This window comes from Zingiber officinale, chromosome 5A, assembly GCF_018446385.1.
Source record: "Zingiber officinale cultivar Zhangliang chromosome 5A, Zo_v1.1, whole genome shotgun sequence".
Lineage (NCBI taxonomy): Eukaryota > Viridiplantae > Streptophyta > Magnoliopsida > Zingiberales > Zingiberaceae > Zingiber > Zingiber officinale.
Window position 1 is genome coordinate 99,286,610 of NC_055994.1, and position 10,567 is coordinate 99,297,176.

Below are 10,567 nucleotides of genomic sequence, written 5' to 3' on the forward strand. Positions count from 1 at the left end.
CATGCTCTTAACGATTTGGTTGAACTGAACACTGAATTCTTGTGCATTAATGATAGTCACTGTGTTTTGTTATCTCACCATCGTGGACGTGATCCCTCCCAACTCTCCTCCCGCGAGGAGCGGCTCCGTTCCGCTCCTTCATATTTTTTTTAATTAAAATATTTTTAAATTTAAATTTTATAAAATACAGTATTTAAATAATAATTAAATAATATTATCTGAGAAATAATCTTATTGATTTTTTAAAAAAAAATTAAAAATTTTTAAATTTTTTTTTCCGAACTCTTATGACGTATTCGGAGGGATGTATTGGAAAAGATTATTTAGAATACTCAAATATAAAAATTGATTGAGAAATCAACTTTAGATTTAATTAAATCAAATCTAAATTTATTAAACCTTTCTCTTAAATTCCGAATCTTCTCCTCTTCCCCAACCCGACTCACCGCCCATTTCTCTTCATCTCTGCGCCGACGCCTTCTCCCCCTTCTAATACGCCGAAGCTCTTCATCTTCCCCTTTCCCTCTTCCTTTTCCTCCTCATCGCCGAGCCCTTTCTTCTCGAATCCTCGTCTCCGCCGACACCTCCTTTTCGACTCCACCGCCAGACGCCACGTCGCCGACGGACACCGCGCCACCGTCAGTGACCTTGCCATCCTAGAAGACGCTACGTTGGGTTGTTGTTGCTGATTTTCTCTCTTCGGGTCGTGGACAAAAGCCGAGCACCCGAGTCTTGCGGTTGGTTGTGCCCTAACTTCTCGATGTCGATGGTTGATGATGGTGTGAGCATCACCGATGGTCCCTGTTCGGCTTTGAGCAAGGAGCCCCTGTATCTCTTGATTGCGGTCGGCTATTGCCCTTCTCCTGAGTATATCCCGATCAGTGCCCTAGTGCCGACGTCGCACTATCCTGTGCCCCGACTCATTGCCATCGCAGCATCTTGATTCCCTTCGAGAGAGATCTCGGATCTAGTTCAGGGGTAAGTCTTGCTCAGTGTTGGATTAGTATGGTTTTGGTTTCATATTTAGTTTGGATTTTGGGAATTCTGCTTTGATTGTTGTTGATGTGGATTGAGGACTGTGGTTGATTTGGAAAGCAGCACTTTCATCTAGCTTCGATCATCCTTGTGACACCATCTTATCTTCAGGTCTGAGGGGAGAGCTCCACTGGTATTGTTGTTGCATTTGGTGCTATTCATCTAGCAGTGGATCAAATTAGGGTAAGTTGTTTAGTTTCAGATAATGGATTGAGATTTGAGTCTAATCCTCATATGTTCAGATGTTGGTTATTATTTAGGGTATTTGTTTTGGGAGATCAGCAACCCCATCTTGTGCCGGCTACCAATTCCCGACAACCAACATCTTCGACCATGAGTCAACAGCGGAGCATCCGGTTTAGGTGAGTTTTGAAGTTGATTTCATTTCTATATGGGACGTGAAAAGTGTGATGTGAGTTGTATTAATTGAGGTGGATGAAGTATGTAAGGTTGATTCTTGATGTTTAGTGGAAGTTATAATGGATTTGTTGATAGGGTAATGGATTATTGAAAATTGATTAAGTTGTATTAAATTGATTAATGGATTTAGAATTCTGGTCATTTCTATAGTAGGTTGCTTTAATTGATGGTGGTTGGTTGATTTGGGTAAGGGATATCAGATTGAAATTATTTCTAGACTTGGGATCTCTTAATGTCTACTTGGGTAATGATTGGATCTGGTTGCTGTGGATGAACTAAGTATGTTAGGTTTATTATGCTTAGCAGTTGATTTAATGGATTAAATGATTAGATGATTGTTGTATTTAGTTGTATTATGAAGATGATTGATTAATTCACAGGAAGAGTGAATGTGATCGAATGGAGGATTAATTAAAGTTAATTATTAATTAGGGTTAATTAATGATAGTTCGATTAGGGGTTTCCTCTATTAGTTGAGTTTTGGGTTTAGCTAGTTTTGCATATGTAGTTAGCTAAACTGTATATCATATGATTTGCAGGAGGTTAATTCGAGACGAGCATCTCAACGTGGGATTGGTTTATCACGATCTACATTTAAGGCGGGTACCTATGACTTATCTCTTTAGATATTGTCATTCTGATATACCTAGTATGTTATAACTAGTAGTAATGGTTATGTTATTATCTGCTTGGTATGTCATTACTTGATACCGTAGTATGCCTATAGTGTTATATGTTGTGCATTTCTGCTTACGTCTTCTTGATTGTTGCCATGTGTACCTTTGTTCATAGAAATAGTGACATACATTGTTCTATTGTATAATAGACTAGTTATTTGACATATCTGATTTGTATACATAGATTTATGATACTTAGATCATTGTATGGATTTATTTCCTTTTTGGTACATATTATATGGAGGTGTATTCTGTCAGAATTTACATGCTTAGTGTCATGCACCATCTTGTATGATTGCATACTGAGCAATTGTCGGCTCCATTATTGTTGAGCGCATCGCCAGTTACATGATCTGCACACACAACCACTCTTGGGTTAGTGGTATATCAAGCAGGGTGTGTTGCAGCAAGTTGCTCTGTCAAGGGCTTCACTGGCCCGCTCATAGGTAGTGATGATGCAGCGTGGTAGTAGGACAGGGATCCCTCCTCTGGATTGTCTCAGGGAGATGAGAGCATTGAGCTCTTCACTCTGTTTGGGGTAGGAGGATAGGTGTATTCCGACAGCTTCCTATCCACTCGATCACTCAGGAGTGGTGATGGCGGAGTGCACAGTTATCATAGCCTTACCCACTCGTTCTCACCATCACATGTGAGATGGCTGACTGGCGTCAGGGGTGACCATGTCATTTTTACATCATATGCATGGATTGCATTTATTGTTTGTGATTGATGCACTTTGAATGTTGCATTTTTGTGGATGCATATGTTTGGCATGCATACAAGATACATTATGTATTTGGACTGACGACCCTTATATCAGGATAGGAGGCCCTGATAACTACAGTTATTCTCCCTTTGTTCAGTTTTGTATTTCCTGTTATTAGTCAAGAAACTGTACTCCATGATTATTACTGGTAGTTATTTCTTACTATATATGTTAGATTGATATCCGCTGAGTGGTTGAACTCACCCCGTTGTATTATTCCTATTACAGGTAGATGATTAAGTAGTTGCTTGGAGGTATCATGTCTACCGGTCCTACGTCACATCAGAAAATGATTTATCTCGCATCGTGATTTCTTTTCATATATTCTTTATTGTTTTAGCATTACATGGCGTTTAGCCATGTTGCTATTTTATTATTTTTTTGTGTTGTATAAGTTTGACTTTGTTTTGGAGTTTGTTGTGTGGAGTTGTCTTTGTTTTGTTGTGGTTGTGTAAGCCTAGTCGGCTAGCAGTCTATGTGTTGTTTTTATTTGTATGAGCTTTCTTTCATTTTTCGTTGTGTTTTTAGTATAGCCGTGTATGCTAACTGCGTGGTTGTGTTTTTAGTACAACCGTGTGGGTTGTTTAACATATAACTATGTGATTGTGTATATTTCAGTCATGTGGGCTGATATATTTTGTTTGTGGATATAGTTATGATTTATATTGTCATCTGTATAAGGGAGATGTCCGATTTTTCCTCTGATAGGACTCCTTTAGGACGTGAGAAATTTAATAGCGGAGAGATTTTTTAATAAGGGGAGCCTCGTGTGGTGCAAAAAATTTTAATTATATATAAAATAAAATATAATAAAAATAGGATTTATAAAGTAATTACTGAAAGGTTCTTTTCTTTTAATTACAAGTAGAAGTGTGGAAATTTTTATTTTTAATGCGACACTGATGTAATTAAAAAAAAAAAACAGAGCCCTGAGTATTTAAGATACCTATGATTAGGTATGTAATCGAGTTAAGTCGAGTTGAATTTTTCAATGTTTGAACTTAATTCGTTTATAATCTATCCGAATTCAAATTCATAATCTATCCGAATTCAAATTTCTTTTAATGAATATATTAATGACTCACGAACTTATTCGAGATTTTATCGAACCTAAATGAGCTTAATAAATATAAATTATAAATTTAAATATTTATCAAAAATTAAAATATATATTTAGAGAAAATTGTAATATTCTTATTAAAATTTATAATTTTATTCTAATAAATAAATTTAATAAATTTATTTATATTTTTTATAAGTAGTGTATAAAATCTATAAATTTAATATCAAAATTATTATTTTTTTATTTAAAAATTTATTCATGAGTTTAACGAACATATTCATGAGATAACAAATTGAGTATTATGAAGTTTAAACTTGATTTATTTATCTTAATAAGTCTCATTAAACGAGTTTTTATCGAATCGAGATTCAAATAGTTCAGAAATAATTTGATTCATTTATACCCCTATCCATGATTTTACTTGACATCGGTTTTGCACTAGAAAAAAAAAAACAAAAAACACGTTAGAGAAAAGATCATAAAGGACTTTAGTTTGATACTGTCGTGTGACAGTGCAGCGTCGGGGTACTCTTTGTATACCTACAAAATATGGCAAATAGGTTAAAGGAACTATGCAACCATGTCGCTTATTGATCTCTCTAGGTCGTGATCGATTCAATTTGCACAAGGTTAATTTGACTCGCTCGGCTTGGCCCCTAGATATACGTCTATCTGTTCAGTTCAGTGGGCACGAATGATTTGCTCACTATAATTGCTAAGTTCGCTCAACTTACTTGTTTTACTCAGATTTGATAATTTTTTTAGTCTAACAGTATTTTTCTAACTTATTATATTTATTAATATTTTAAAATTATAAAAAAAACTATATAGTATTACTTATATTTATGTATTTGAATTAGAATAAAATAAACAAGTTCAACAACGAGGTTTAAACTAATGTATTTTATAATATTTAACAAATATATACAAACTCTCGTAAGCTAAACACCCACGACACAAACGTTTTATTCATGACCTTTCAGTACGTGTTGTTCATCCAAACCTATTGGTTCGCTTATATTCATGACTCTACGGCTAACCCCATCTGTCTGATGCACCTAGTTTGCTCAACTCTATCAGTTTGATTTATATGTCCGATCATTCAACTTAATTATTACTGTATTCACTTACGTACCAAGACATTCCTTATATATTTTATGGATAATTATTTTATAAAGGCAACGTATATGCTTAATAATAAAGTTTTATAGATTAATTAGTATATTAATTTTAAAATAGTCCTTAATCGAATAGATATCTAGAGGAGACATGAATATTTAGATTAATGGTGAGTATGACTAGGTTGAGATAGACCAAGAGATGGATATTCAAATTGTACTTAGAGGTGCCTTGAATTTAGAGGTACATTAGACACGATCCACTTAAAATGAGACCACATATTAAGTATCATTGGTCATTTATCTTATGAACGAGTGTAACTAATCAATATTCAGAACAACTTCTACTCTTGCACGCTGCTCCGAAACCATTCAACAATGCTCAACTGCTGCTCTGACAATCGACGAACAACTTCTTATTCTTTTATTATCAGTAACTAAATTTTTATAGCTATTGTATTTCAAATTGTAATCTTGTTCGAGCTATTAGTGATTGCCCAACGAAAGAGATCAACAATCACCGACCTTGGTGTAGGAGTCATGACAGACTCTAAACCAAGTAAATCCTTATTGTCCTTGTTCTTTGTTTCTTACTTTCCGCTGTGTATTTTATATTTTGCAAAAAATGAACGTAAAAGTTATAAGTACTATTCACCCCTCCTTTTAGCACGTCTCAATCCTATAAGAGATCGATAGTGTTTCCAAGATTTTGTCGATCCAAGAGGCTAACACCTAACAAATCGTGTCAAGTTTGTGATCTAGTGTGTATGGATACCACTAGAGGAGTCACAAGTGAGACTCTCATTTATTTGTGATATCATTCACTCTATCAAGGACTACGAGGACTACGATTCCAATAGTGGTATCATAGTCAATTCATGGTTAGATCATATAGTACCAAGCCTCTTCTTCAAAATTTATTTGAGAAATCAATGTTTTAAGATATTTCAACGAAATTTTAATTTCTTTATTTCAAGTTATATGTCTTAACATTTTAGGATAGAAATAAATTTTATTTAAAAATATAAAAAAATATATGTTGTAATTTAGATATAAATTCCCTATGGCATAAGTATATTAATATGTTAAATCTCCGAGACCTATTTATCTTAAAAGATTACGAGGATTAATGAAGATAAATCTCATAATGAGATTATGTGGATGCACAATAAGTTAATTAATGGTGAAATATTTTAATAATTATAAAATATTTTAAATATATTAAAGTCAATATTTGTTAAAAGCCCTCCACTAATAACTATGATAATAGTTAGAGTTTTTATATAAGTCGATACAGTTCAGTCATGAGCTTGTGTCAAAACATCTATAATTTATTATAATTATTAGTGGGTCAACTTAACTCGAATTCGTTGACTTATTTAGCTCAACTAAAATCAATTGGGAAGTGTTGAGAATATAAGACTCGACAAGAATATATCAAAAATCACATAAATTTGTGATTAACAAGTTAAAGCCTACTTGATGAATGTAGCATGTAGGTACAGCTTAGCTATGTGCAGATTATATGATTCAGGGTTTCAGTCCTACTAGGAATTATTACCAACCAATTTCCGATTCTAATAGTGGAGGCGGTTGGATTTGAAGAAAATAATATAAGTCATAAAATTTTTTATTAAATATATTCCACAAATATTAAAACTCTACTTTAAATTATTATATTTTAGATGACAAACACAAATATCTTTTCACTGTGAAGTATTCTTGAGAAAGAGAATACCCTCTTTGGTTCCAACTTTCTAGATTGGTATAGGAAACTAAAAATCATCCTGAGACATGAAAGAAAAATTTACGTGCTCGAAGATGAATCAATGAAGGAGCCTGTGCCCAACGCTTTGGACGAAGATCGGTCATCTTATTCTCAATATATGGAAGATGTACTGAATATGCAATGCATCATGTTGTCTTCTATGTCTCCCGTGTTACAGAGATAACATGAGAACATGAATGCTAGGGAGATTGATCAGCACTTACGTGAGCTCTTCCAAGAAAGTATGAGAGTAGAGAGACATGAAACCTCTCGAGCACTATTCCGTACCATGCTAATGGAAGGAAACCAAGTTGGGTCTCATGTACTTAAGATGATAGGATACGTAGAGAGACTCGAGAGCTTAGGTTCCAAATTGGATCAAGACTTGGCTATTGACCTGGTCTTGTCATCACTACCTCCATTTTCTCAATTCATATTGAATTTTAACATGAATAACATAGATAAGAGTTTGATTGATCTGATGGGATGGTGCTAAAAAATTACTGAGAAAGATATGAAGGTAAATCTTTCACTACATTCAATGATGGTCAGAAAGACCAACAAGCATCCTAGCACTAAAAAAGTTCATCCCAAGACTAATGTAGTGAAGAATCTCATATATCAAGCTCAGAAGAAGCTTAAGAAAGGGATGCAAGTACTCCAATCTGATGAAAATGAGGTTATGTGCTTTCATTGTGGCGAGAAAGGTCACTAAAAGAAAATTTGCTACATATTTATGAAGAAGAATGTCAGTAGAGCAGATGCTTCAAGTATCCTTATGATAGAGTGCAATCTTTCTATTTTCTTCATCATGGGTCATAGATTCTGGAAGTAGTTCTCACGCTTGTGTGAGCATGCACAGTCTAAGTGATTGCAGACGGTTATCCAAGGGCGAAATAAACCTATGAGTAGCTAATAGAGCGAGAGTTGCTGCGTTAGCTATAGGAATTTATTCAATAAATTTATCTATTGGACTTGTTTTGAATTTAGAAAACTATTATTTTTTTCTTAATTTCTCAAAGAATACCATTTCGGTAACGAGTTTAGATGCCAAGGGATTTGTATTTCAATTCAAGGATAAGTTATGTTTCTTTTATTTGAACAATGTGTTATATGGGAATGGTCATTAAATGATTGTCTTTATATTCTCAACTTAGATTAACCGATTTATTGTATTGAAAGTAAGAAATAGAAATTGCATGACTCAAACTTGACATATCTTGGCACTGTAGACTTGGTTATATAACTGAAAAATGCATCGCTAGATTAGTTAGTAATGGGTATTTGGACTCTTTTGAATTAAAGCCCATAGATACATGTGAAGCATGTTTACAAGGCAAAATGATCAAGAAGCCTTTCACCAAGATAGGTGAATGGCAAATGAACCACTATAACTCATATATAGTGATGTTTGTGGGTCATTACAAGTTCAGGCTAGAGGAGTGGATACTTGCTTCATGACTTTTACTGACGGTTTAAGTAGATATGGATATATTTACTTAATGCGACATAAATCTAAAACTTTATACAAGTTTAAGTAGTTCAAGAATGAGGTAGAAAATCAACATGACAAGAAGATTAAAGTCCTTCAGAGTGATCAAGGTGGCGAGTATCTAAGCCACGAGTTCATTGATTACCTAAAAGAATGTAGGATAATTTCTCAACTTACACCTCCTAGAACACCTAAGTGAAATGGTGTTTCGAAAAGGAGAATCACACACTCATGGATATGATTAGATCAATGATGAGTCATGCAAGTCTTCCGATGTCATTTTGCAGCTATGCCTTAGAAACAACAATACACACTTAATCGAGTTCCAACCAAGATAATAGCTAAGACTCTTTATGAATTATGGTTTAGAAAGAAATCAAATTTGTCTTACCTTAAGATATGGGGTTGTGATGCTTACATGAAGAATGAAAATTCAAATAAGCTTGCAGCAATATTCATAAAATATATGTTTATAGGTTATCCCAAAGTTATAATGGGATACTATTTTTATCTCCTAAATGAACACAAAGTTATTATTGCTCGATATGCTACTTTCATGTAAAGAGAGTTCATTTCTAAAGAAAGTAGTGGGAGTAAAGTAAGTTTTGAAGAAATTACAGACTCTACAAACAAGTTGGAAGATGAACAGTTGGACGATGAGATAGTGCCACAAGTACAAGTGTCTCCTTCGTCTAAGACTGCTCATGAAATGCAAGATCAACGTAAGGCTACAAGAGTACACTGAGAGCTAAATAGATATTGTTGGTTGATAACCCAAGATTAGGAAGTGCTACTCATCGAAGATGATGAACCGTCGACTTACGAGGAAGCAGTCACTGCAAATGATTCTTAAAAATGGATAGAAGCCATGAAATCTAAAATGGATTCTGTGTACACCAACTAAATTTGGGAGTTAGTTGATGTGCCAGTTGAGATAAAACCCATAAAGTACAAATGAATCTTCAACAAAAAGATTAGCATGGACGGGAACATAAGTATCTATAAAGCAAGGCTTGTGGTAAAGGGTTTCAATCAATGTCGAGGAATTGACTATGATGAAATATTTTCACCTACTGCAATGCTTAATTCTATTAGGATTTTGCTAGCTATAGCAGCTTATAAGGATTACAAGATTTGTTAAATGGATGTTAAAGCTACTTTCCTAAATGAAAGGTTATAAGAGGAAGTATATATGGTACAACCTCCCAATTTTATAATATCCAAGAACACCAATAAATTATGTAAGCTCAAGAGATCCATTTATGGACTAAAACAGGCATCTCGGAGTTGGAATCTACGATTTGATAAAGTCATTAAAGATTTTTCTTTTGTCAAGAATCCAGAAGAACCTTGCGTTTATAAGAAGGTTAGTGAGAGCAAGATTGTGTTCCCTAGTGTTGTATGTTGATGATATACTTTTTATAAGTAATGACATCCCTAGCCTAGAATCTACCAAGACTTGGTTGGAAGAGTGTTTCTCAATAAAATATCTTAGGGATGTAACCTATGTCTTAGGTATTAGAATATACCGAGATAGATAAAGCAGGTTACTAGAGTTGAGATAAGGTACATACATTGACAAAATGTTAAATAGATTCGGTATACAGGACTCCAAGAGAGGATATTTACCAGTGTCACATAGTGTACATCTTTCCAAGGCTATGTGTCCAAAGACACAAGAGAAGAGAAGTAGAATGGACAAGATATCTTATGCTTCAGATATAGGGTCTATAATGTATGCTATGATATGCACTCGACCAGATGTCTCATATGCTTTAAGTATGACAAGTAAATGTTAGTCAGATCCTGGAAATAGTCATTTAACTATGGTAAAGACTATCCTCAAGTATCTTAAAAGAACAAATAACATGTTCTTAATTTTCGGAGGAGATGAAGAATTAGTCGTTAGAGGATATACTGACATAAGTTTTTAGATAGATCAGGATGATCTGAAATTGCAACAAGAATATATGGTTTGTTTGAATGGTGCAGCTATGTGTTGAAGGAGTTCCGAGCAAGAGATATTTGCATATTCAATAGCTAAGTCCGAATACATAGCAGCTTCGGAGGCAGTAAAGGAAGCTGTGTGGATAAAAAATTTCACAGCAGAGCTTGAAGTGGTTCCTAGCATTTAGGGATGTAAACGAGCCGAACTGAGCCGAACAATATTAGGCTCGAGCTCGGCTCGTTTAAGTTATATTCGGGCTCGAGCTCGAATCAAGCTTTTA

General features: G+C 34.4%; 1 long non-coding RNA gene across 1 annotated transcript; it reads left to right on the forward strand.

The window, feature by feature from the left end:
* Positions 1-420: 420 nt before the first annotated feature.
* Positions 421-2,055, forward strand: LOC121983057. The gene is made up of 4 exons (XR_006112367.1): positions 421-978; positions 1,147-1,218; positions 1,296-1,397; positions 1,995-2,055. It is a non-coding gene; the product is annotated as an uncharacterized LOC121983057 (long non-coding RNA).
* The last annotated feature ends 8,512 nt before the right edge of the window (positions 2,056-10,567 follow it).